This window comes from Rattus rattus, chromosome 2, assembly GCF_011064425.1.
Source record: "Rattus rattus isolate New Zealand chromosome 2, Rrattus_CSIRO_v1, whole genome shotgun sequence".
NCBI classification, from domain to species: Eukaryota; Metazoa; Chordata; class Mammalia; order Rodentia; family Muridae; genus Rattus; species Rattus rattus.
This window is the reverse complement of record NC_046155.1, coordinates 200,244,238-200,271,436: the sequence shown is the minus strand read 5'-3', so window position 1 is coordinate 200,271,436 and position 27,199 is coordinate 200,244,238. Positions and strand designations below refer to the sequence as shown.

General features: G+C 41.1%; 1 protein-coding gene across 1 annotated transcript in view; it reads left to right on the top strand.

The window, feature by feature from the left end:
- Positions 1–27,199, top strand: part of Adcy2 (adenylate cyclase 2) — a 410,506-nt gene that overhangs the window by 89,751 nt on the left and 293,556 nt on the right. The window lies entirely within an intron of this gene.

The following is a 27,199-nucleotide window of genomic DNA, read 5'->3' as shown; positions in this document are numbered from 1 at the left end:
AGGTGGTTAAAGCCTATGGAAACCTTCCTCACTGGTGGCAGTCACTTTGTACAGTCTCTGATATATGTTTTCCCTGGGTAACCTGAGCACAAAATCCTTCACTTGGGGGCAGCAGCCATTCAGCACAGGGGCTACTGTCCCAATACGCTTTCTCTTATGATGTCAAAGGTTTTCTTGGAAGGTCCACACATGATTTGTCCCTGCACTCAGCAGTTTTAGGGCTATTTCTTCTGTAGATCCTCCAGGAAACTTCATTCATAGTTTTCTTCAGTTGTCCTTAGGCCAGTCCTGGGTTACCACACACTCACTGTGGTGTGATTCTGTGCCACTCCCATGCCTGGCCCTGAATCCCCAACCCTAGATCATGTGCAAATGAAGTGAGTGCAAACACAAAGGTTGGCAAAACCTAGGAGTCCCACAGCGCCCCCCAGAGTTACTTATGCCCTTTCTGTAAGAGCATGTGGTGTAAATCAAAAACCTTAGGAAAAATGCCACATTATGTTGAACACTCTACAAGGCTCCATGATTAAAGAGACTTGCAATGTTTTAGATCTGGAGCCAAAATTATCTTGATCTATCTTTAGTCCTCTTAATAGCCATTCAGTGTCCACCTCTGTATCTGAACTGACATCCCTTTGACTCTCTCAGAAAATCTTTGGGTTGTATTCTAAGCATAACCAATTAGCTTCCACCAACTAAAAAGCTAAAGCTATCAGCAGATAGCATCTAGTACAGCAGCAGATATATCTGCTTTGTTCTATTCTGCCTAACCTAATGTTCCCACAGATGGATTTTGGAAATGCAGTGATTTATAGCTTCCTTTTGTAATGTGACTATAAAAGGTCCAATGCAGACATAGTGAGGATGTCATTTAGGGCTACTTGATTTTATGTTTGGCTCATAATAAAAAAAAAATTTCTATTACTTTTAAGGAAAGAGCTGGTTGTTGTTGGTGGTTGGTTGTTTTTGCATCAGCAGTCAGAGTACTTCCTTTTTGAAACACATGTGAGCAGAAATAAGCAACTAAATGGAGTCTCAAATGTCTCGACATGCAGATTCCAGGTGCTCGCAGAGAGCCTTTAGTTATTCTTGCCTTACTCATTTTTTTATTGAATTCTGAAGACAAGTTTAACATGTCTTTTGATGCTCAAGTAAAGGCTCAAAGGATATAGTAGCAAAACTCTCATTTTTGGTGGGTAGGAGCATTACTTCTGAGAAAAGGAAATTGGAAATGTGATTGGAAACTCACTCTTAGTTTGAGAGTAGGTGGGAATCTTCAGAGACTGAAATATATACACAATTGATGTCAGTTCTCTCCCCCTTACAACCGGTAGGAGTTGTAGAATATTAATAGCATCTATAAGAGCTGTCCTTTCATTCTGCTAATGCCATTATTCTCATCTTTCAGAAGTTCAGATATTAAATGGCACTGTTTTTTAAATGAGAATATCTAGTAGTTCACAGTTTCCTGTGAGCTGACTCCTGCCTGCCCCACCCACACCACAGCTGTAGGGTGAACAGAAAACAATGGCTGCTGCTTTGTGGAGGTTAGGAGACCTTGATCAGGGGATTTAGCTTCCACAGTGGGGAACAGTGAAACAACAGAGGTTCCAATACAGACAGAGGAGGCAATTCTTCTCTGAGTCTACTGAAAACAAAATAAACCAGGAAAGAACAAAAGCATACGTTAGAGCTAGGTAACATATACCCATGAAGGCTCTCCTCAGCAAGGCACAGCTATAGTCTGTATTCATTTCCTTGTTCTTTACTGTGACAAAATATTGACAAAAACAATAAAGAAAAAGCTTTTATCTTGGCTCACAGTTTGAAGGGATACAGTCCTTCATGGTGTATCACAGTTTGAGGGGATACATACAGTCCTTCATGGTATATCACAGTCGTATTGCAGGACTCTGCTGTGGCTGGTCACATTATATATGCAGCTAGCTTCAGCAAAGAAGAGACTCTTCCCCAAACAAGACAGATGATGACAGATATGCACCATGGCATTTGCTCATCTGTACGCATACACATGAACACAGAGACATGTACAAATAGACATATATGTGCATACATGTGTGTGCCCACACAGATGATGATTATGATGATGATGAAGATGAAGAAGAAGAAGAAGAAAATGTTGATGATGATGTTTCACTTACTCTTTGCTTTTTTATTCAGTCTGATATCTAGCTCATGGGATGGCACCATACATATACAGGCTGGGATCTCTCTTCTTAAATAATCCCTCAAAGACACAGTCAAAGCTTGCCTCCTGGGTGGTTCCAAGTCCTGTCAGGGTGACAGTGAACATTAACCATGCTTAGAGATTGTCGTCAGTGTTTGGAGGGGTCACTTCCTGATAAAACCATTGCAACTTGGAAATGCCATGATTTGAAAATGCAAATAACTAGGATATCCTTTTTTAGAAGCAGAACACAAAGGAATCAGTTGTTTTCCTATGATCTCCTAGGTACTGAGTGTTGCTGCTCAGTACTTGTGAACGCATCTCAAGAAAGGCTTGTATCACAGCTCAGCACCCTAAGAAAAGATCAGAATTCAAGAGCAAGGGAATGATTTCTGTGAATGCCTGCTGACATCACACCATCAGTTTAAATTTTTCACCAGTCAGGTAGAACAGCACAGCTAGGGAGGTGCCCTGGTGCTGAGCAGACAGACAAAGTGTGATGGTTTGTATATGCTGGGCCTAGGGGATTGGCACTACTAGAAGGTGTGGTCCTGTTGGAGTAGGTGTACCCTTGTTGGAGTAGGTATGTCACTGTGAGTGTGGACTATAAGACCCTCATCTTAGTTGCCTGGAAGCCAATATTCTATTAGCAGCCTTCAGATGTAGAACTCTCAGCTCTTCCTGTACCATGCCTTCCTGGAAGCTGCCATGTTCCCACCTTGATGATAGTGGACTACTGAACCTCTGAACTTGTAAGCCAGCCCCAATTAAATGTTGTCCTTATAAGAGTTGCCTTGGTCATAGTGTCTGTTCACAGCAGTAAAACCCTAAGACACAAGGTATAGAAAGGTATAGATCAGGGACCATTGTGTCCTTGCACATGATGCCAGAGTATGGCGAATGACAAACAAGGCACAATGAGAGGCCAAAAGACAGAAACTTGGCTCATGGTGGCCATACAGGAGCCAAGCCAGGTCACTGGGCTGGGCTCTGTGACAAGCTGTAGCTGTGGCGAGGGAAGTGATGATTTTCAATATTGAAGGCAAAAGAGAGAGTGAGTCATTTGTGTCCATGATGGAGAAACACAGAGAAAAAGCAGTGAAGCTGTAGACAAAGGAAATAAGGAACTGGTCATGAGGTTGTAGTCAGCAGGAAAAAGAGACAAGGAGGCTCCAACTCACTCCCTGATCAGGATCTGGTAGCATGAGTGGCCTTCAAGAAGTTTCTGCAAAACTTGGAGGATGACAGCTGGACATGGAATGGAAGGAAATTAGCAAGAAGGATTTGGTGTGTATTAGTCCTTGGAGATGCCATAGACTGAAGGACAGAAGCAAGCATGGAGTTATACTGTGGTCTCATGGCTCTTTGTAAGCTTACTGGAAGGAGCAAAAGATAGTCAGATACGGAATTCATGCCATCCAGTCTACAGTGTTAAGGTCACATGTGACCAGAATGTGACCATGAGAAGATGGTGGGTAGATTCATGCAGGGTAGGGGGACGCTGCACGGAGGGATTTGTGCTGTCTTCTGTTTCATAGTTGAGATCATGAGTGTAAGGGATGCTAAGACAGTAGGACTGATGATAGAAAGGATTAGGTCAGCAGACCCTGTTAGGACGGTTGGTTTCAAAGCACAAAGAATGTTTCTGATTTCAGCCATGCCCAAAAGACAGTGTTCTCAAACTCAAGTACATTTTCTTTAGGGAAAGGTGGGTTGCAGTGAAAAGGAAAGATTGGCTTGGTACAAATCTCCATGTTGGCCAGGGTCATAGACACCACAGACACATTTTTTTTTAATTAACTTGAGTATTTCTTATATACATTTCAATTGTTATTCCCTTTCCCGGTTTCCGGGCAAACATCCCCCTCCCCCTCCCCTTCTTTATGGGTGTTCCCCTCCCCATCCTCCCCCCCTTGCCGCCCCCCCCCCAACAAACTAGTTCACTGGGGTTCAGTCTTAGCAGGACCCAGGGCTTCCCTTCCACTGGTGCTCTTACTAGGATATTCATTGCTACCTATGAGGTCAGAGTCCAGGGTCAGTCCATGTATAGTCTTTTAGGTAGTGGCTTAGTCCCTGGAAGCTCTGGTTGCTTGGCATTGTTGTACATATGGGGTCTCAAGCCCCTTCAAGCTCTTCCAGTTCTTTCTCTGATCCTTTCAACGGGGGTCCTGTTCTCAGTTCAGTGGTTTGCTGCTGGCATTCGCCTCTGTATTTGCTGTATTCTGGCTGTGTCTCTCGGGAGAGATCTACATCCGGCTCCTGTCGGCCTGCACTTCTTTGCTTCATCCATCTTGTCTAATTGGATGGCTGTATATGCATGGGCCACATGTGGGGCAGGCTCTGAATGGGTGTTCCTTCTGTGTCTGTTTTAATCTTTGCCTCTCTATTCCCTGCCAAGGATATTCTTGTTCCCCTTTTAAAGAAGGAATGAAGCATTCACATTTTTGATCATCCGTCTTGAGTTTCATTTGTTCTAGGCATCTAGGGTAATTCAAGCATTTGGGCTAATAGCCACTTATCAGTGAGTGCATACCATGTGTGTTTTTCTGTGATTGGGTTACCTCACTCAGGATGATATTTTCCAGTTCCAACCATTTGCCTCTTAATTTCATAAAGTCATTGTTTTTGATAGCTGAGTAATATTCCATTGTGTAGATGTACCACATTTTCTGTATCCATTCCTCTGTTGAAGGGCATCTGGGTTCTTTCCAGCTTCTGGCTATTATAAATAAGGCTGCGATGAACATAGTGGAGCACGTGTCTTTTTTATATGTTGGGGCATCTTTTGGGTATATGCCCAAGAGAGGTATAGCTGGATCCTCAGGCAGTTCAATGTCCAATTTTCTGAGGAACCTCCAGACTCATTTCCAGAATGGTTGTACCAATCTGCAATCCCAACAACAATGGAGGAGTGTTCCTCTTTCTCCACTCCTCGCCAGCATCTGCTGTCACCTGAGTTTTTGATCTTAGCCATTCTCAATGCTGTGAGGTGGAATCTCAGGGTTGTTTTGATTTACATTTCCTTTATGACTAAAGATGTTGAACATTTCTTTAGGTGTTTCTCAGCCATTCGGCATTCCTCAGCTGTGAATTCTTTGTTTAGCTCTGAACCCCATTTTTAATAGGGTTATTTGCACAGTCACATTTTTAAGTGGTCATTCCACATTCAGGCCAGAGATTTCAGGAGACTCATCTGGAGCCAACTAGTTCAGAGGGAAGTGTCCCTAAATTTCGCGTGCAGTTGTCTGTGTCTCTATAGTGCCCTGGGTACACATAGGGCCACAGGACAGGAGAATAGGAAACGAGTGAGTTGCAGACTCCTCATGAAAGGTACCTTTTCACGTTGGCTAGTCCAGTGAGACATTTCCTTCCTGCCCTGTTTTACCTCCATCTTGGGTTCTGTCAATCCAGTTTCATCGAGGTGCTACAATCCATGATGAATGGGTCATGAAAATGCTTAGCACCTTTCTGTGACCTCTATGTCTTTTTCCAAATGTAGAGTTCCTGGTAAGATCAGGATCTGTAAGTGCTTGGCCTCTCCTGTCTCTCTGCTTTCAAGTCTCCACCTCCCCTCATTCCACACACCTGTCCATTACTGTTAAGTTTGTGTTAGATATTCTCAAAGACATCACTCAGATAGTGCCATCACTAATCTATCCTCTTGAGCATGAGCTGGATCACACTGGCAGACACTTGGGTAAGACCATAGGGAGCTGACTCATGTTGTACATCTTGAATTCACCTGGAATTTAAACAAGCATACATAATCTGAAGGGGCTGACTTTTTTTTTCTAAAAGCAGTTCATGAAATTGCTTTATATTTTTTCTGTTTGGGAGTAGTCCAAAGGCAGTTTCAGTGAATTATTTAGCCGGTCTGTGGAGATTTCACTCATTTTAGAAGAAGGCATAATCATGAAAAAAGATGACTGAATTTATAAAATGTTCTTTCATGCCTACCAAATGTGAGTGTTCATTCTGTGTGTGGTAGTGCATGGCAAGTGTCTATTACTCTGCAAGGATGCTGAAGCTCTGTGCTGCTGAGCATGAAGAAGGCCCTGGATTCAATCTTAAGAATTGGACCCAAACTGGAAAACGAAATATGAGACAATTATTATTCTTTTATCAGAGACATGGTACAAGGCTAAAAGGTTGTCAAGAGAGCTGAAAAAAACATTAAAAAAATATTGAGTAGACATGCTTTTGAGAGAAAATATTAAAAAATACAAATAGTGCCCAGATTAGTCTATTTTATGTTGCAATCACAAAGTACCCAAGACTGGGTATTTTATTCAGAACAGAGATGAATCGAGAAGCAGGTGTTGGAAATTCAGGGTATAATGCTGACTCAGTTCCACTCTAGTGAGAATCGCAAAATGGAGGATGGCATTTCAAAGTCACATGGAAATAACCAGAAGCAGGTAGACTCTTGAGGAACCAGTCACATTCTATCATAGCAACTTTCTCTCAAGAACCATTATGAACCCACAATCACCTTAATGTCTCTGGTGGAAAATATTTTAATGAATAAACAATTCAAGATAAAGCCCATATCTTAAAGGTTTGATCAAGATTCAGTATCATCAGGATTGGGGATTTAGCTCAGCGGTAGAGTGCTTGCCTAGCAAGCGCAAGGCCCTGGGTTCGGTCCCCAGCTCCGAAAAAAAAAGAGAAGAAAAAAAAAAAGATTCAGTATCATCATACTGAGAACCACGTTCCAACACATTAGCCATTGGGGGACACACTCAAACCATATCCAGATCCATTATATGACACAAACAGATATCTATTCTTCTCAGATGAAGACATAATGATTGACAAAAGTAATTATCTTATCAAATTCCAAACTGGTGATCTAAGAGTTTGATTGAGATTACTTACAAGTATATGAGTAAGGGGTTGCTCACAAGAGTAGAGACAACTCAAAGGCAGCTGCACCACAGAAATCCCACTCTGGCCTCCATGACTGCTCATGAAAGCTACTTCTCTGGAGCTCCCTGCATGACTGGCAGGCAGCCTGACAGGTCTGAAAGTTTTGCCAGTGCACATTACAGCATTGGGGGAGGAAGAAACTTTGTGAGTTTTGAAAGTTTCAGGGAGTTCCTGAGATGTGTGAGTTATTCACTTCCTGAATTTTAGTGAGCCTTCATCTGGGATGGGATGTCTCGATTCAGAAGAAATGACTGCAAAACTAAGTCATAGCAATGATTTAATGATCAATGATTTTATGATTAATTAAAAAGCTACTGTTTTCAGTGTGTTGAAACTCAAGGGTCAGTATGACGAGAGGGCAGGTGGATGACTGACACATACTGTTGGTGGGTGAACAGATGAATGTAAACTTAGGGGGTTGCACACATATAGCATCCACTTTGCACTATCTAAGTGTGGATTAGTGGACCAAGGGCTATAATACAACACTGACACACTTATTTTTCCTTTTTTTAAAAAAAGTAGCTGTGGTTCTGTGGCAAAGTTACACTTAAATTTATTATAAGCTCAAGGTGGTGCAAAATGAGTGGCTGCTCTTGGCATTTTGAATTTTAGCATCAAAACTTCTTTGGTGAGACTTCTTGGTTATCAAATATTAAACAGTGAGCCCTAAATATATACATACAAGTAATATTATATTGACCAAGCAGGTTGTATTAATATATTTAGTAATCTGTGTATATCTATACATGCACACAAATATACATATATAATAATAATTGTTTTAAAAAGAGGCCATAAATTTCAAAGCGAGAAAGTGGGGTATAAATAGGAGGACTTAGAAGGAGAAAGAAGAGGAATTTTTGTAATTTTATTGTAATTTTTAAAAATTATAATGTAAAATTAAAGGCTTATTTGGAAGTGATTTTTGGAAAGGGTAAAAAAGTTAATTTTCCTTACTTGTTCTCTTGCTGTTTTCTTCATGCATAGTCCTTTTTTCACTGTCATAGCAGTTTACAAACGTTATGAAAGCCTTATTGTGTACAATTCTATACTGATAATAATGGAAATTTAAGTAAGAAATGGCATTTAATGGAATATAAATTACTTAAAACAATTAAGGAAGCAGAAATAGCGAATAACCATTTTAGAAATTTAGAAAAAGAAAAGTCTCTTCGTTCTCCATTAAAAATACATTTCAAATAAGATAGAACTATTTCAGTTTTCTCTTTCCCTTTTCTGCCTTTATTCCCACCCAGGTAGGGCCTACAACCCTCCCAGGCTCCACCTCTCAAACAACCTCTCTCGATTGTTATGATTACATAGCCTCTCCCAGCCATGAAACCCCTAGTGGTTTTCTATTACAAAATGGCCAGCCTTGAAACTAGATATATAGACAACAAACATGGACTCAAAAGTCTGTATTTATATATTTATGCATATATATATACCTATACATATACATGTATGTAACAATTATAATCAAGGAACTTGTTAAAAAGGACCTGTGTGTCAGGAGCGCTTGCCCTAAGTCTGCATGGGTATTGTAGCATGTACCGTATTGAGAAATAAAAAGAGAAAAATCTCTTCAACACATTTTTTTGATCCTTACACCATCCTAATATTACAACTAGATATAGCCAACGCAGCAAATGTATTGTAAAAATATTTTTAAAAAAATTCTGGTGTGGGGTTCCTTCCCACCTTAGATCATTTATGTTCCTGGATCAAAGACACACACACACACACACACACACACACACACACACACACACACACACACACACAAAAAAAAAACCTTATTTTTAATATGTCTTATGCAGCACAGTGGCTGGGCAACTCTTATCCTCTAAGCTAATAGAAACTACTTTCCTACTGATAATTCTGAGTTACGACTTACTAATTTCTGTGTTTCATCTTGGCTGCTGTTGACCCAATTGAGCAGTCCTCTGGGCCATGTTCTCTTAGATCTATGTCTCTTCTTCCCAGCTATTGGCTGCTGGCAACTTTATTTACCAATCAGAGTTAACTGGGGGCAGGGTCCCTCAGGCTATGTACAGACTCCAAATTCTGAAGGCCCACACTTAGCATTACAATAAACAGTAAAAGACAAAACCTCCACACAAATGTACCCCTATTTATGGAAAGTATAACAATGGTGGCTAATACCTGGGTTTCTATTATCTCATTAACTGTAATATAAGCTCTTTGTAGGTGTGGTGGTTTGAATGGATATGATTCCCGTAGACTCATGTATTTGAATACTTGGGTCATGGAGAATGGCACTATTAGGAAGTATGGAGGAAGTGTGTCATTCTGGGGGCAGGCTTTGATGCCTCCTAGGCTCAAGATCCACCCCAAGTAGAACAGAGTCTCCTGCTGCTGCCTGCAAATCAACATGTAGAATTCTCAGTTTCTTCTCCAGCACTATCTTTAACTGCATGCTGCCATGCTCCCCACCATGATGATAATGGATTAAACCTCTGAATCTGTAAGCCAGTTCCAATTAATTGTCTTTTATAAGAGTCGCTGTGGTCATGGTTGTTTCACAGTAATGAAACCCTAAGTAAGACACAGGGTATCAGTGCCTGACAGAAAATGGCTACTTGGAGGGTTGATGGAGTAAATGGATAAGCTCTGAACCAAAACTATGAGGTAGATGCTGCCAGTGTTTCCCAATGGGAAAGGGAAGGAGAAATGATATAGTTATAATCTCAAAAAAAGAAAAGAATGTATAACAGGCCTATAGAGATTAAAACATTTTTCCAGGAACTATGTAGAATGTGTTCTGGACTGGAAAGAAATTTCAACAGCTGAAAATAGAACATTGTTACATTCTTTTAAAATCTTAAATCTCAAAGGGTAAAACTAAATAGTTATTTTGGTATATATACCATCAGAATAATTCCTATAATTTAAGTCCAATTTCTAATGGGTACATTCTTAGTAAATAATCTTTTTTAAAAATACCTTGCTATTTTATAAAAATGTAGTAAAGAAGAGTTAACTGTGTTATAAAAATAACATTCTCTAAATTGAAATTCTCATTAGAATGAACATGAAAAAGGATGTGAGCCATCACCATGTTAGAGTTTGTTGTACTCCACTGACTGACTGAGCAATGGGATAAATTAGAATTTTTATAGAGAGCAGCATATGGACAAGTTAACTTTAATTGTAGCTTTTATACCTGAACTAGAAATATAATAATGACCTTTTTATAAACCTGTGTGAAATGTAATATTTAATCTCTCAGCTGAGAATATTAATACATTGCACATTACACATTTGTTAAGTAGATTGGATAATGCACATGGGATGCCTCTGTTAGAGCAGTGAGCAGAGAGTACACACTTGGTAAGTAATACCTTCCTGAACGTAGAGACGCTCTCATGAGAACAGTAGAATTAGTGAAGAGAGTCTGTGTATCAGTATTCTGAGTGCTGGCATTGACTGACTTCAGTGTACAAGTGGAAAGGAAGCCATGTAATTGGATGACAGACATAGGGATATATTGTTATGACGATATGTTCACAATGGTATATCCAGGAATAAGGGAATTAGCACAAAAAGGACTCAGAGTTGCTTGGGAAACAAAACTGCTAGCCAAAGAATGCATTGAGAGAAAATGCTAATTCTAAAGACAGAACATACTGTAATGCATGAAAGTTCAACATTGTTTGACAGCATGTCAAGTTTTCTGTCTATAATGTCTAAACTGAGTACTTTATCACTCAAAGTAAACTTATAGATATGGGGAAATTATTCACTTGTTGTGGAGATTTTTGAACATTCCAGACATGAAGGTCCAAAAGGATTAGGTGAAGTAGATCTCCACACAACTACTTGTTTCTTTTCTATTAGATGTAGTAATGCTCTAATAATGAGAAGGGTTGGGCTACCAGAATAAAAGCAGATAGACAACTGGACAGAAATCATTGAAAGATATCTATATCTCTTCAAAATGTTTAGAAATAAATCTGAACTTTGAAAACAGAAGCCAGCCAACACTTTGGAGATGAAGCCAGGAGGTTAATCTCTGGTGTTAATATTCCTACCAAGGTGGCCTCATAATCTCAATATATCCCCTGAAAGAAGAACTCACAGCCTCAAGGAGAACAAATGAACAAACAAAGATCGTGTAATCATCCCAAAAACAAAAGTCCTGGAGTCCAACCTGAGTAGAATTTGAGAAGTACTGCACAGAATGGAGGAGAAGATGAAGACTATTCAGGGGAGAAAAATTTACTCCAAATGTTGGGACACAGCTGTATAACTCCCTCCAAAAACTAAGGAACACTGAGGAAGATGGAGTTGAATGATTGTAAGAGCCAGGTGATGAAGAGCTATGTGGTGAAAAGTCTTTTGGACATAACAAGGCCATTACAGTGATTGGCTCACTACAGCCATGGTGAGCTGCTGGACTCACTACAGCCATGGTGAGCTGATGAACTCACTACAGCCATGGTGAGCTGATGAACTCACTACAGCCATGGTGAGCTGATGAACTCACTACAGCCATGGTGAGCTGCTGGACTCACTACAGCCATGGTGAGCTGCTGGACTCACTACAGCCATGGTGAGCTGCTGACTCACTACAGCCATGGTGAGCTGCTGACTCACTACAGCCATGGTGAGCTGATGAACTCACTACAGCCATGGTGAGCTGCTGACTCACTACAGCCATGGTGAGCTGCTGGACTCACTACAGCCATGGTGAGCTGCGGACTCACCACAGCCATGGTGGGCTGCTGACTCACTACAGCCATGGTGAGCTGCTGGACTCACTACAGCCATGGTGTGCTGCTGGACTCACTTAGCCATGGTGAGCTGCTGACTCACTACAGCCATGGTGAGCTGATGAACTCACTACAGCCATGGTGAGCTGCTGACTCACTACAGCCATGGTGAGCTGCTGGACTCACTACAGCCATGGTGAGCTGATGAACTCACTACAGCCATGGTGAGCTGATGAACTCACTACAGCCATGGTGAGTTGCTGGACTCACTACAGCCATGGTGAGCTGATGAACTCACTACAGCCATGGTGAGCTGCTGACTCACTACAGCCATGGTGAGCTGCTGACTCACTACAGCCATGGTGAGCTGCTGACTCACTACAGCCATGGTGAGCTGCTGGACTCACTACAGCCATGGTGAGCTGCTGACTCACTACAGCCATGGTGACTGCTGACTCACTACAGCCATGGTGAGCTGCTGGACTCACTACAGCCATGGTGTGCTGCTGGACTCACTTAGCCATGGTGAGCTGCTGACTCACTACAGCCATGGTGAGCTGATGAACTCACTACAGCCATGGTGAGCTGCTGACTCACTACAGCCATGGTGAGCTGCTGACTCACTACAGCCATGGTGAGCTGATGAACTCACTACAGCCATGGTGAGCTGATGAACTCACTACAGCCATGGTGAGCTGCTGACTCACTACAGCCATGGTGAGCTGATGAACTCACTACAGCCATGGTGAGCTGCTGACTCACTACAGCCATGGTGAGCTGCTGACTCACTACAGCCATAGTGAGCTGCTGGACTCACTACAGCCATGGTGAGCTGCTGACTCACTACAGCCATAGTGAGCTGCTGGACTCACTTAGCCATGGTGAGTTGCTGGACTCACTACAGCCATGGTGAGCTGCACAAGATTGAGCACATCATTGTTAATATATTATGGGTGAGGAGGGACCTATGTGGCCCATCCCCTCCCCTAAACACTGTGAGTAGTTAATGATTGCTAGGTCAGGGGGTTCCACTCTATTAAGTGCTGTGGCCACTGATAAGCTGCCATGCTTCAGTAAGTATCCCTCCCCCTCGCATATGCACGTAATGCTGGGGCAAGCAACTCTTCTTCAACCCAGAGAGTCACAAAGAGAAGGCATGAAAGTAAGAGGGACACTTGAGAAGGGTCTTGACAGGAAAAGGGGGGGCGTGTAAAAGACAGGAGTGAAGGAGAAAGGACTAAAATTCATCATGTAGTATAGGAAACTGTCAAAGAATAACAGTGATTTAACAAAAAGATAAATTTGTTTCCAGAAAGGGAAAGGAAGACTAACTGGATAGGAAAATCCTATGTCAGAGCACTGACTCAGGGCAAATTTATAGGAAGCAACTGAGAAGTTGCAGGGTGGGAGTGTTGAGCAGTCTCAGAAAGGATCTGTTGCCTGGCAAGGAAGGACAAAAAGAGAGAACAAACTCACTAAATGCATAATGCGGAGAAGCATGGAAATGGAATGTAGTCACGCTGAAACAAAATAACAAAAATTAGGACTCACTCTCTGCTTCCTCTGAAGAATTCGTTGATTGGGAAATGTATGCTGCACGTAGACAGTACCTCATTCCTGCTCATATGGGCTTGCACTGTTTCCTCATGAGATGGACAGGACGTGGCATCATCTGTGCAAAACTCCTGTAAAGACCAATAGGAAGGTACAAACAGGAAACCTCACCAAGCAAATGCAGCGTAAGGTCAAGCTAAAGCTCCGTCTTAAGAAATGCATTCAGATAAATTATAAAGCTTCATGTGCTTCATGTTAGTCAGCTGGGTCTATAGTTCAGCTGCACTGAGTACTTGCTTTCCAAGAGGCCCGTAGGGGCTATCTTCAGCAAGGCATATGATGAGGTGTTCAGAGTTGTCCATGGCTGCCTCGTGAATTTAAGGCTGACCTGGGCTACATGAAACTGTCGTATTAGTCATTCAAAACCTCAGAAGAATATTGATTAAAAAGTCAGGAGTTAAATAGTGGCTAATCTCAGGGAAGATTAGAAGATAGCCACACAGGTACATGAGATAGAACAAATCTCACAGAGATGGGATGAAAGACAAGGACTAGAAATTAGCTACAAGAACAAAGGTAATACGATAGAGAGATTAAATGGATTGGGCGACATGTGTATATTGTATTGCATATTTCATTGTACTGCCTTTATTTTCTTGGACTCATATCATATAGCAGCTGAAATATATCAACGAAAGTCATGAAACAGTCCTAAAATTTAAAAATGCAAAATGGGACTTGCACTAAAAATGCAAAAAATAAATACAAATGAGAAATTTGAAAAAAAAAACAATTAAATCTTTAATTTGTACATTCAAGGTCTCATTGAAACCCAAGGAAAGTGGCCTGAAGTAGCCTTGCCAATACATTCCTAGTTATTAATATTTTAAAGGTGAGAAAAGTCTTCAGAGATTTAATAAAAGTAACTCACTATTTGCATAAGAGATGAAATATGATTGAGGGTGTGTGTTTTCTAGTAGTCTACCAAGCAAGAGAGATTTCCCATGATCTCATAGTTTAATTCTCAGCCAGACTGTTTCCAAGAATCAAGGACTCAAGGATGTCATACTTGTGTATACACTCTACAGTCTTCATGACTACCTCTCAAGGACTTTGGGAAGATAGATAACTTGTTCTTGAAAGTGCTCAAGATCCCACTTGCTTAGCAAGTCCTTAGCAGCATTTGAAATAACCGCTTAACTCTGTGTCTGTATATCAATCTTACTTTGTGACTGTGTCCATTTGACATACCTGTTTCTATAAGACGTTAGTTGGTTTGTTTCTGAGAAAAAAAAATCAAAGCTGGGAGAGTTTGAACACCCAAATAAACAAGATAGTGTTGTATTATAATCCATACTGTAAAGGGCTAACTCATAAATCTTCACAATTGTAAGAATTGTGTGTCTTCATAAGTAACTTCAGGGGAGGTCAAATTGTGCCTGTGATAGAATTCTGGATGGCTTATATAAATCTCTGTTGTTATGGAAGGAGAGCTGGCTTCAAATTCTTCCAGTGTGCTGCACAAACATCCGCCTTCTGAAGACTGCAGAGTAGAAAGTGAAAAATGAGAAAGTTGGGCAGCATCCTGTCCGATGTTACTTATCCATCATCCAAGGTCACTAACAGCAGTGTATGTCACACTGACAACTCTTGGTGTGATAGGAGTTGACAGGATCCCTCTTCTTCAGGGGTCCTTTTGCAGTAAATCTCCAACCCCAATAAACCCGTGCAAAAACCACACAACTCAGTTATTACATTTATAATGTGTATGCCTAGATCGGGCAGATCTACCACTACACTACTCTATTCCCTAGCTATGAGTTCCCTTGCTACTTGTCGCTTTTCCAAGCCATGTGGCTCTGCTCTATCTTCCTTCCTTCCTCTCTAAGACCTCTAGCCCCACCTTTTCTTTCCACTGCCCAATCACAGGCTCTAGCCTTTATTAGACCAGTATGAATGGGGCAAATGTGCACATGACATCACCTGAGTATGTAACCCACTCCTCCTCAGGGCAGCCCCTCTTGAGGAAGCAGAATCAGCCTCAGAGTACAAACAGCAGCAGGGTACAAAGTCATGAGGAATGCCTCAGACTAATTTCAGTGGAAGAACATTCTGTTATGTTTTTCATACTGTCAAGATAAAAAATAACTAAGCTGGAGGCCTCAAGAGTGTTTGAGGACTAAGCAGCATTCTATGACAGAAAAGGATGCGAGGTGAGAGGGAACTCTGAGTGAAGCATGAGCATTAATTAGTGGTGACATATCAACGCTGGCTCTTGAAGCATGACAGGTGCACCTGCTAGTATAAGGTGTTAACAGGGGAAGGGGATGATGGGTATGCACATCTATGTTACCTTTGTTTTTTTATTCTGTCACTTGAAAGATTACTTTAAAAATACATGATTAAAATATTTGGTTAAAAATATTTTTAAAAGAAATGAGACAGAGACTCCTTTTTGAACCCAAATGTTAAAAACTGAGAGGATGTTATCATATAAGAGAAAAATAGAAACCCCGTAGAGCAGGGGTTTTCCACAAGTTATTCTTGGTCATGGTGTTTTATCACTGCAATAGTGACCCTAACTAAAACACCCACTTTCATCAGCAGAGAGTAAGATGATACAAGAAAATATGGACTCTTAAGGACAGGGTAAGGCTCCAAAAGTCAATGGACCAATGAGTAAGCCTATAAGGAAAAGTAAAGTTAATAAAAATCTAAGCCAAGTCATTGATGATGTCGGTCTTAGAGTTACATATTAAATGATACCCACTAATAGAGATGATGTGTTCATTAGAGTTAAAGTGCAAATGTATTCATTTGAAGTAAAATGATACTTTGAGATAATGGTCACACTTAGCACTCAGTTCCTGGCTTCTAAATATTCATCCCCTTAATGAAGTGAAGGTCTCTAGGCAACGATTCATTCTAATTCACAGGTGGGAAAGGCCCAGTTTGAAAATCATCAGCATATACTTAATGACTAGACATCTCTGAAGTGTGCCTAGACTCTGAGGTCATCAGGAATAGAGGTTAGAATGATGCTACAGGGTGTAGGACATGTTACCCGATGTGATGCATATTCTTTTAGATGACTTCCTCTCCCTCCTCCCCCTCCTCTTCTTCCTCCTTCTCCTTTTTCCTTCCCTCTTCTTCTTCATCCTTTTTTGTCTTCTTCATCATCTTCTTTTGTTAACAGTAATAATTACATGATTAAATAATTTAAATCCCCTCAAAGTAACTATCTACCTTTCCTTTCCTTGCCAGGCTTACTGTTAGAGTTTCAGACATGATCTTTAGTATTTCATTATCATTTACTTCCACATGAAGGAAGATGGACACACAAGCTAGCAGACAACTGGCTAGTCTCACCTGTCAATCTCAATCAAAGTGGCACAGCCTTAAAGATGTAGGCGAACTTCTAGTCCCAATATGGAACATGGATGTTGCTGCTCAACAACAAAAAAAAATGCATTATTAGGATGTCAATATTTTGTAGTTCAAATTATTGATATTTTAAATCAGTAACTTAAACTTACATTTAAAGAAAATCGTATTATATGGTTTGGGAAGAAGTTAGTTTAGTTTGATGTAGAATACAAAGTAAAAAATTTTCCCAAAAATCCAGTGGCTAGTGGCTAGATGAAGTTACATAAGAGATACTTACACTTTCTTTACTAGAACAAGGTAAGATCTGATACCCCACCCAAAAAATATTAAATAATTTCAACTTCTCTTCTACAGAAAGAAAATGGTTCAGGGAAAATTGAGTGTGAACTTCAAAAGTAATGTTCTCAAACTGTCCTTCAGCCTGCTTTGGCTGTTTGTGCTGCCGCTGCCTTCCAAGTAACATGGCTCTCTTGCTGGCCTCCTGACAGCATGAACCTGATGTCAAATAGACAATGCATGGCCTAACCACAGGCAGAGCAGAGGCTGGCAATTGTCCTGGTTGGTTTTCTGTGAGTTTAAGACAAGCTGGTGTCATCTGAAAAGATGATCCTCAGTTGAGAATAGGCCTCCATCAGATTGGCCAGTAGGCAAGCCTGTGTGACACTTTCCTGATTGTGACCGATCTGGGAGAACCAGCCCACTAGGGTGGCATCACTCCCGTGAGGTGGTCCTGGGTGGTATAAAAAGCTGGTTGAGCAAAGCGGTAAGCAGTGTTTCTCTATAGCTTTTGCTCAGTTCCTGCCTCCATGTTCCTACATTAAATTCCTGCTCCTACTTCCTTTAAAGGCACAGTGTGATCCACAAATCAAAATAAACCCTTTCCTCTCCAAGTTGCCTTTTGTCTTGTCTTTTTTTGTTGTTGTTGTTTTTTGTGTCACTCTTGATTTTATTTTTATTTATTTATTTTATTTATTAATCATTCCATTCATTTACATCTCAAATGATATCCCACTTCCCAGTTACCCCTCCACAAGCCCCCCATGCCACAACCTCCTTCTCCTCCCTCTGCTTTGCCTCTGTGAGGGTGCTCACCCACCTACCCTCCTCCACCTCACCCCTCCAGGATTTCCCTATGCTGGGGCATCAAATCTCCATAGGACTAAGGTCCTCTCTTCCCATTGATGTCAGAGAAGGCCATCCTCAGCTACCCATGTATCTGGAGCCATGGATCCCTCCCTGTACACTCCTTTGTTGGTGGTCTAGTCCCTGGTAGCACTGGGTGGTCCGGCTAGCTATGTTCTTCCTATGAGGTTGCAATCCCCCTCAGCTCAAACCCAACACTGATGCTATTGCTAACAGGCACTTGGTGACAGGAACCTGGTGTGGCTGATCCTTGGGAGGTTCAGCCAGCAACTGACCAATGCAGATGTATATGCTTGGAGCCAACCATCAGACTGAGCTCAGGGACCCTGGTGGGGGATCTAGTGGAAGGACTGATCATTGTCTTTATCACAGCAACAGGAGGACAAACTAGAACAGAGATTAGAGGATCCACTATGAAATTCTCTACTTTGAGGATTTGTATTGAAGAAAACCCTGCGTGTGGTTCCCCCATAGATTTATCTATCAGACTATTAGAAGCGGTTCTGGTAAGTATAAATTGCCCTGCTTCCTCCTGACTTTACCAACAGGATGGTTGACACAATTAAAATAACCCTGTACTTGAAAGCAAGAGAAGCAAAGTCTCTTTTTGCATAAAAAACAGGATCTGACCACTTTGTCCCATCTTCCTGGGACACTCTCTTCATGGGTATGGCTTTTGCATCTTTCGGTTCCTGGGAGCTGCCTAGGTAAAGCTAGCAGGTAAAGCTTGGTGGTTGTTGCAGCTGCCTGGCTCTCTGGGCCCTTCTGGGTCACCAGCTCCATAGGACTGAAGCTCATTTCCCTTTGTTCCTCATGCAGCGTGAGTGCAGTCAGGTATGTAGTAGTGGCTTATTTCATAATGACACCTGATGCTCCTGGACCACGTCTTTGCACACAGAACTCATTTATCCTTTCCCTGTCAATTCATGGCAATGCTACAGGCATGTTCACTGCCTTCGAGCTCTGCTCTGAACATTTAAAAAGTCCTGAAAAGTGTGCAGTGAGTTATGCAGTACAATACTGAGCAATTAAAGTTCATCACCCACAACAGATGCACACATAAAAGTTTATAAGTGGTAATAAGAAAGCAATCTCTGGCCTTCCTTTGCTTTTGCTTGTCTGTTCTGATAATTATTAGTATATATGGACTTTTAGAAAGACAGGGGAGCCTAAATCATGTCAGTTCAGTGGCCTGTTATGCTGATGGTCAGATAGGAGGTGGGATTCAGAGTGCAGACCCTACCCCCTACGCCCAAGGGCTTCGTCTCTGGTTCAGTCCATGCAGTAAATAGTGGAACCTCTGGACTCTCACATAGTCATTTAGGTTGATGCTTATTAGCATTTGGAGGAAGGAAGCATGCTGGAGTAAAAATGATTTCACAGCAGAGGGATCTGAGGGTACCACACACTCCAGGAGCAAGTTGGCTGGATACCTGGCTCAGTAAACCAAGGAAGCAAGGCACAATCCTATAGAACTTACTCTCTTTTTTCAAGTTAAGGTGGTAGTGCATGGTGTGTGTGTGTGGGGGGGGGTCGTAACTGTTTAAAAGAGTCAATGATTACACTGTTCCTTGTCTCCTCTTCAGCACTCAGAGTGTTTTTCCCATGACCCCAGCCAGTACACAGAGTATACAGCTGCAGTTTGTGTTGTGCTCATGATGAAGGAAGGAGACCCATTTCATTTTTGTGACTGTGGCAATCTCAACTCATTCTGCTCTCACTAGGTGTTTTTCCCAACTCCTGGGACTCACTGCAGTGCCTGATGTAGATGCCTCGGTGTGTGTGTGTGTGTGTGTGTGTGTGTGTGTGTGTGTGTGTGTGTGTGTGTGTGTGTGTGTATGTGTGCGGGTGTGTGTATGTCTTTGTGTGTGTGCACATATGTGTGCCTGCATGTGTGTATGGATGCATGTGTGTGTATATGTATATGTATTTTTGTGTGTGTGCATGTGTCTGTGCATGTGTGTGTCTCTGTGTATGTATAGGTATGTGCGTGTGTGTCTTTGTGTGTATGCATGTGTATATCTGTGTGTGTATGCATGTATCCATGGCTACTTGAACAACTTTGCTTATTAAATAACAAAGTTGAAATAAATTATGATCAATAAAAATAAGTGAACAGAAAACACAGTATCAGACTTCATAGGAAAAGTTGAAATTTTTTTATTGAACTTTTTTAAATATCTGTATTTTCAAGGAAATGAATTTGCCAAAATTCTGAGTGTGAAATCTTCCTGTGTTGTATGGTCTATACTGCCGTCTGGAACAAATTGCCTATGCAAACAGGAATTAATGTATGCTTATAAATATTTAGCTAATAATATGCATTATTTATCCCGAGTAAATGTGGTGCTGTCTGCACAGAGTTGTGCCTGTGGAAGTTAGCCATTCGTTATGTATTTTCATGCTGCTGATCTCCAAACTTCATTTCTTTAATATCTTTAACTACATTTCATTTGTACATGTCATAAAATGACAAACCTAAATTGTCAAAATGAAAGCATAGAATACTGAATAGAGAGACACCATCCTGTGTGTTGTGGGTTGTGATCGAAATATGGAGGTTGTTGTGTGTAAGATGAGCACCAGATCCCTTGGTATGAGGTGTGTGCTCTGAAAGCTGCAGTCTTTTTCTAAGGAGAGAACACAGCAGTCTGGGCACCTCCACAGAATGCGGATTGGACAGAGCCCAGTGCTGAGGAGGAAGCAACTGTGTCATTCAAGAAAGCTTCACCCAGTCAATGTTAAAATAATCTGTCTTACAGCTCAGGGATATGTATGCATTCTGTCTGGTGAGGTTTTCCTTGTTTGAGATAAAGGAAAAAGCAAAACAAGGCGTGTAGAGCTTGGTGGATCTTGCTGGAGATATCCCACTGTGGAATGCACCCCTCTGGCCTATAAGGATTATGGGGTGCTGGAGACATAGACTAAACTGGAATCCCAAAGCAATACTTATTTATAGATGAATAATTCACTCATTTTCCCAGCATGATTTTTCTCATGTGAAGCACTGGCCTTTCAGATTAAGTAAATACAGTGTTTCAAAAGAATATAGACATGAATATTCATAAGAACTAAAACAGTGAATATAAATAAAAGCCCTCTGTATAACATTTTATTTTGTTTCTTTTTACAAGAAGAGTTACTTTTCCTCCCTTGACTTAAGTGGTATATTTCAAAGTGATTTTCCAAGACACAGTCTCTTCCACAACCCCAGGTGTTATGCAGATTGAGACCATCACTTTGTTAAATTATCTCATACAATGACATTTCCCTAAACATCCACAGAGAGAAGATAACACTGCTCTATGTTGGTACCAATTAGCCACCAATTCAGCCCAGCCTGATGCCAAGGGCTCAATCCAGTGTTTGTCTAAATAAGTGGAAGAATGTCCAACACAGAGAAAAATAAAACAAGATTACATATATTGAATATATAAAGCTAGTCAATCCACACAAAGTATGCAAACAATTCCTTGGCATTTTCATGTATAGGCCATGATTTAAAATTTAAAAACCTTCACATATGCAAATGGTGTACTCTGACATAGACACAGCAATGGTATTCCTTCAGGGCTGTTCCCTCACTGGTGAGGTGGAATTGCTGATGCTGGAATGAGGAGATAAAGACTCAAGAATGAGGTACCATGGCCTAAATGACCATTTAAGCATAGCCAGTGTGCTGCTGTGCTATTCAATTGATTGATCAGTGTGCTGCTGTGCTATTGAATTGAGTGATTACAGGAGAGGTTTCTCAAGCATTTCTACATTAATGATTTCTGAACCAGCACAGTTTGAACTGTACTGCTACATTTATTGGCTATGGAGGGCTGTCGCTGTTTTCTTTGAACATTAAGTTCATAATAATCCTTATAATTTATATCTGAGCATTAATGAAAGTGAAGCTAATGCAGTCACAGCAGAAATAGCTAAACTTATGGCACAGTGCATCTGCTGTGCTGTTTTCACATGCCTCACTGGAGGGTGGGGTTTTGTATGGGCAGCCTTGGCCTGTGCTACCTTGGAATGAATGAATATATATATATATATATATATATATATATATATATATATATTTTTTTTTTTTTTACACTGTGAAGATCTTGGGGTATGCACAGGGAAGACCAGGGAGGAATGAGGAATGAAGGGGGCAATGCAGTCACTTCTACAAAAATTTAAGATCAGGTAATAAAGTTATCTACACCTTTAAAATTTTAAATTATTAAATAATAAATAACAATAAACTAAGAAACAGAGGTTAGAGAGATGGTTCCTTGCATAAGATCCCTGTTTGCTCTTCCAGAGGACCAAGATTCAGCACCCACTGATACTTGATGGCTAGCTCCCCTGGCGAAACTAATATGCTCCAGGCTCAGTGTGAGAGACCTAAGTCAACACACAATGTGAAGAATGATTGAGAAAGATACCAGGCATGGGCCTGACCTCCACATGCATTCACATACTTGTACAATTGTACTAACATGTATACATTCATAAACATGTACGGATTCTTTCACACACAAAAAATAAACAAAAGTCAAAAGAAGTAAGTGACAGAGTTATAAAACATAACCTGACATTCACTGAGAGAGTTCAAGGGTTAAGAAGAATGGGAGAAGGAAACTTAACCTCTCCCAGGGATGAAACCCTTCACTGAATGTCCAATGAAGAGTACACAGTCATGAAAACTACATGCACATTACCATCAAAGGGGGACTCAGTAATTGTGTGTGTGTGTGTGTGTGTGTGTGTGTGTGTGTGTGTGTGTAGAGAGAGAGAGAGAGAGAGAGAGAGACAGAGACAGAGAGAGAGAGAGAGAGAGAGAGAGAGGCAATCAACTTGAGAATAGGAGAGTGGGAGGAGCTTGAGGGAAGAAAATGATGGAATTCTATTTTAATTAAAAACATTTCAAAAGAAAATTTAAAAAGTCTAAGAGAACAGACACACACACAGAGAGAGAGAGAGAGAGAGAGAGAGAGAGAGAGAGAGAGAGAGAGAGAGAGAGAGAGAGAGACACGACCGACCAAATTGGGGAAATCTCTATAGGACAAATTAGCCTCTTAAGTATGTAAATTCTGAGGACTCTCCTTTCCTTTTTTGCTCCCTAAAGGAAAGGGAAAGTAATAGAAACTAAGGCCTAAACTTACAGTATATGGATTTATTTGGAATCTGTTTCAGTTGAAACCCTTTTTAGAATCAAAAGATCAGGAATATTGTATGCTAGGTGTTGAGGGGAGTTCTGCTGATCAGTGTGGGGAGGGAAGACTCCTTTTAGCTCCCAGCATCAGAGGTCTCCATTCGAGGTCACTGGTCTTCCTCTGCCTGAGATAAAACAGTGCATTTTGGAGGGGGGTGGGAGATGGAACAGGTGCTTACCCTACAGTGACAGATAAGCAAAGAGACAGAGAAGGATCCAGGGTCCCCAAATCCCTCTCAGTGGCACAGTCCAGTGATATAACTTCCTTCAACTTAGTCCCAATGACTGAGAATCTCAATACCTTCCAATGGTAACATGGTCTTTGGATCGCATCTTTAATACATGGGCTTTTTGTGGGATGCTCACATGCCATGCATCTTGATGGATTATGGGATGTCTTATGGGGTTTGAAGTTAATATAAATACAACAGAGGAGAGCGTGACATGGGACTGGGGTGTAGCTCAGCGGTAGAACACTGGTCTAGTGCTGAACTTGATTCCAACCCCCGAGAATCAGAATAGAGGAATGTGAGTGTTGGAAGGAGGATACACCCAGAGCCTAGCAAAGCTGTCTCTCCTACCCTTCTATTTTATAAAGCTTTTTAAGAATCTATGATCTACCTCCTACCTGTTTCAAATTTAAAAGGCACAGAGAGCTTAAACTGTTTCTCACTTGATCTCATCATGGGTCTCTATAATACTGCAGAGGATTTTAAGGAGAATCATGAAGTGCACCCTGTGATTCATGATTTCCTCATTACTGTTTTAAAGCCTGGGATATCAATCAAGGAGGATAATGCGTTCCTTTGACTCATAATATAACATTTAAAGTAATGTTTTCACATTCTGTAGGACTGATGTTCAGAAGAAGTTCTGAACATCCGGTCTAAGGTATGAAAGAAATAGAACATTGTACTATCTAGTCATCAATATGTCTCTAAGGTTTTTTGTTTTGTGTTACTCTTATAAGCGAGTCAAATTCAAATACTGAAAATAACAGTAGAAGAATCCCTTATAAGGGAATTAAAATTGAATGACATATAATTTAAAAAACCCAAGTTTGTGCACACACACAAAGAACAAGAAGCCAGGGTTCAGAAGAGATGTCAGGACTCCCTTTTATGTGCTCATGAGTAAGTTGAATCAGCTTGAAGTTCCATCAGCCATGGAATGGATAAAGAAAATGTCAGTTCAAATAAAACACAAAACAAGAGGCCTGGCTGTGGTGGCTCATGGCTGTAATTCTAGCACTCAGGAGGCAGAGGCAGGAGTATCATCAGTTGCTCAACACTAGCCTGGGCTGCATAGGGAGTAATAAGCCAGGCTGAGCTACAGAAGGAGATTCTGTCTTTAAAAAGTTTAATATATGTACATAGAAAAGAAAAAAATTCTATCATTTGGGACAAAGCAGAGGAGTAGTGTCTGGATGTTACATGAAGGGAAATTAGTCAGGCATAGAAAGGAAAAGGCTGCCTGGTCTCACATGCACATCCTGAAAAATGAATTCAAGTAAAGAACTACCAGTGCAAAAGGCACAGTATGAGAAGGGGGTGCTTCATAGCAGTCTTCTGCCTCTATGAGAAGGGGGTGCTCTATAGTGGTCCTCTGTCTCTGAGAAGGGGGTGCTGCACAGTGGTTGTCTTAGTCAAGGTTTCTATTCCTGTACAAACATCATGACCAAGAAGCAAGTTGGGAAGGACAGGGTTAACTTGCATCGCCATTGCTGTTCATCACCAAAGGAAGGCAGAAGTGGAACTCAAGCAGGTCAGGAAGTAGGAGCTGATGTAGAGGCCATGGAGGAATGCTGCTTAGTGGCTTGCTTCCCCTGACTTGCTCAGCTTCCTTTCTTTATAGAACCCAGGACTACCAGCCCAGGGATGGCACCACCCACAATGGCCCCTCTCCCCTTAATCACTAATTGAGAAAATGCCTTACTCTGGATCTCATGGAGGCATTTCCTGAAGGGAGGTTCTTTTCTCTGTGATAACTCCAGCTGGTGTCAAGTTGACAGAACAAAACCAGTCAGTGAGAAGGCAGTGCTCTATAGTGGTCCTCTGCCTATGTGAGAAGGGGGTGCTTTGTAGTGGCTCTCTCTCTCTGAGTCTTACAGTCTCTTGGCTGTGTCTTCCAGAGTCCCCTGAGGTTTGAGGAAAGGGTGTCTGTGGCAGGTGTTTCATTTGGGGCTAGGCCTTCCATTATCACTCATTTTTGTTACTTTGCCAAGTTTTGTGTCTCTGTACTAACTGCCATCCACCTCAAATGGAAGTGTCTCTAATGAGGGCTGTGGTGTACCTGTGGGTGTAAAGATGAGATCGCAGACACTTAGCCAAATAATTGAAGTAAGTGCTCCTCTGGGACTCACGACCTCTCCAGCTGTGGGCTCTTGGTCAGGCATACAATTCCAGGCTTGAATTTCCTCTTAAAAGGCCAAAATTCCAGTCAGAATAGATACCACATGTTTTTCACAGCCTATAAATAAATTGATGGATTTAATCCCCTGATGACTTCAGAAGTGGCATTACTGTGAGGTGGTAAAAATAGGAAGTGGGCTTTATTGAAAGAAGTCATTGAGGGGATGCTCTTGGGATAAGGCTGTGGCCCCCCGGGTCCTCCTGCCACTCCTCTGCCTGGTCTCTCTGCCTTCCTGAAGCTGTGGTGTGAACTCCTCTGCCCCACTACATTCTCCCAACACAATGGCCTAATGCTCCTGGATGAAGAATCTCTTCCCCCCTGAGGTTGTTTATGTCAAGTATTTGGCCACATGATAAAATTAACTAACACAGCTATTCTGTCTCTGGTTTTCATAGAAATCACTATAACATTTTCATAATTACTACACTAATACATATTCCCAACAACCATCATTTGACCATAGCCACGAGGTATAAAATAATATCTCTTTGTACTTTTTATTTGTATTTGACTTAAGATAAGTGAAATTGAACTTCATTGAATACATCTATTGGTCATTTGTATATCTTTCTTTAAATAAGTCTATTTTTACTTTGTGGGAATTTTGCTAAATGTTTTAGTTTGCATTTATAGTTACAATTTCTAACAGCAATGCGGTATAGAGTTAAATCTGATATTTTACTTAGAATGGTCTAATTCCTACAGTTTTGGCTCAAAAATTTGTCCCTTTAAAAATTAGGAAACTGAGGTTGGAGAGCTAGATTGGCAGTTATTATAATGTTCTTGTAGAGGACCTGATTTCAATGCCCAGCGTCCATATGGTAGCTTACAACTGTTCATAATTCCACTTGTAAGGAATCTTAGTTACTGGTCTATTGCTGTGACCAAGGCAATTTATGGCAGAAAGTGTTTATTAGGGGTTTATAGTTTGAGAGAGTGGGTCCATAACTCCCAGGTCAGGGAGTATAACAGCAGCTGAGAGCTCACATCTCAATCCTGAAGCAGGAGACAGAGGGAGCTAACTTAGAATGGTGTGGGCTTTTGAAATCTCAAAGCCCATTCCCAGTGACAAGGCATTCCTCCTCCAACAAGGTGACACCTCCCAATCCTTCCCAAACTGTTCAACCAGCTGAGGACCAAGTGTTCAAATTTATGATCCTGTGGGGGCCAATGTCTTTCAAACTACCATAGGATCCAATATCCTCTTCTAGCTTCTGAGGGCATCAGACATTGCATGCAGTGTACATCAGACATTGCATGCAGTATGTGTAGACAAAGCACTAATACACATAAAATAAAATAAAACAATAAATCAAAATAGGAAACTGAAATACTATGCTCTTTCCCATCTCAAAGAATCTGGATGAATTATGATTTCAATATCTCTGTTTCTGGTTATAAAAATGAATGGGATTTTTCCTATGACATTATTCATATAACAAATATTAACCTTTCTCTGATGGTGTTTCTCTTGAGAACCCCATTGCATTCAGAACTGTTTGAGACCATCATGCATGTTAGTGGGTTCATACAACACAGAAGAGAGTGTATGGTCAGCAAAGCCTCAGCAAGTATTTAGGTATGATTTGATTTTTAAAAACCTCCATTTCTTTTACCAGATAATATTACCTGATAATAGTGTTATGAAACTTT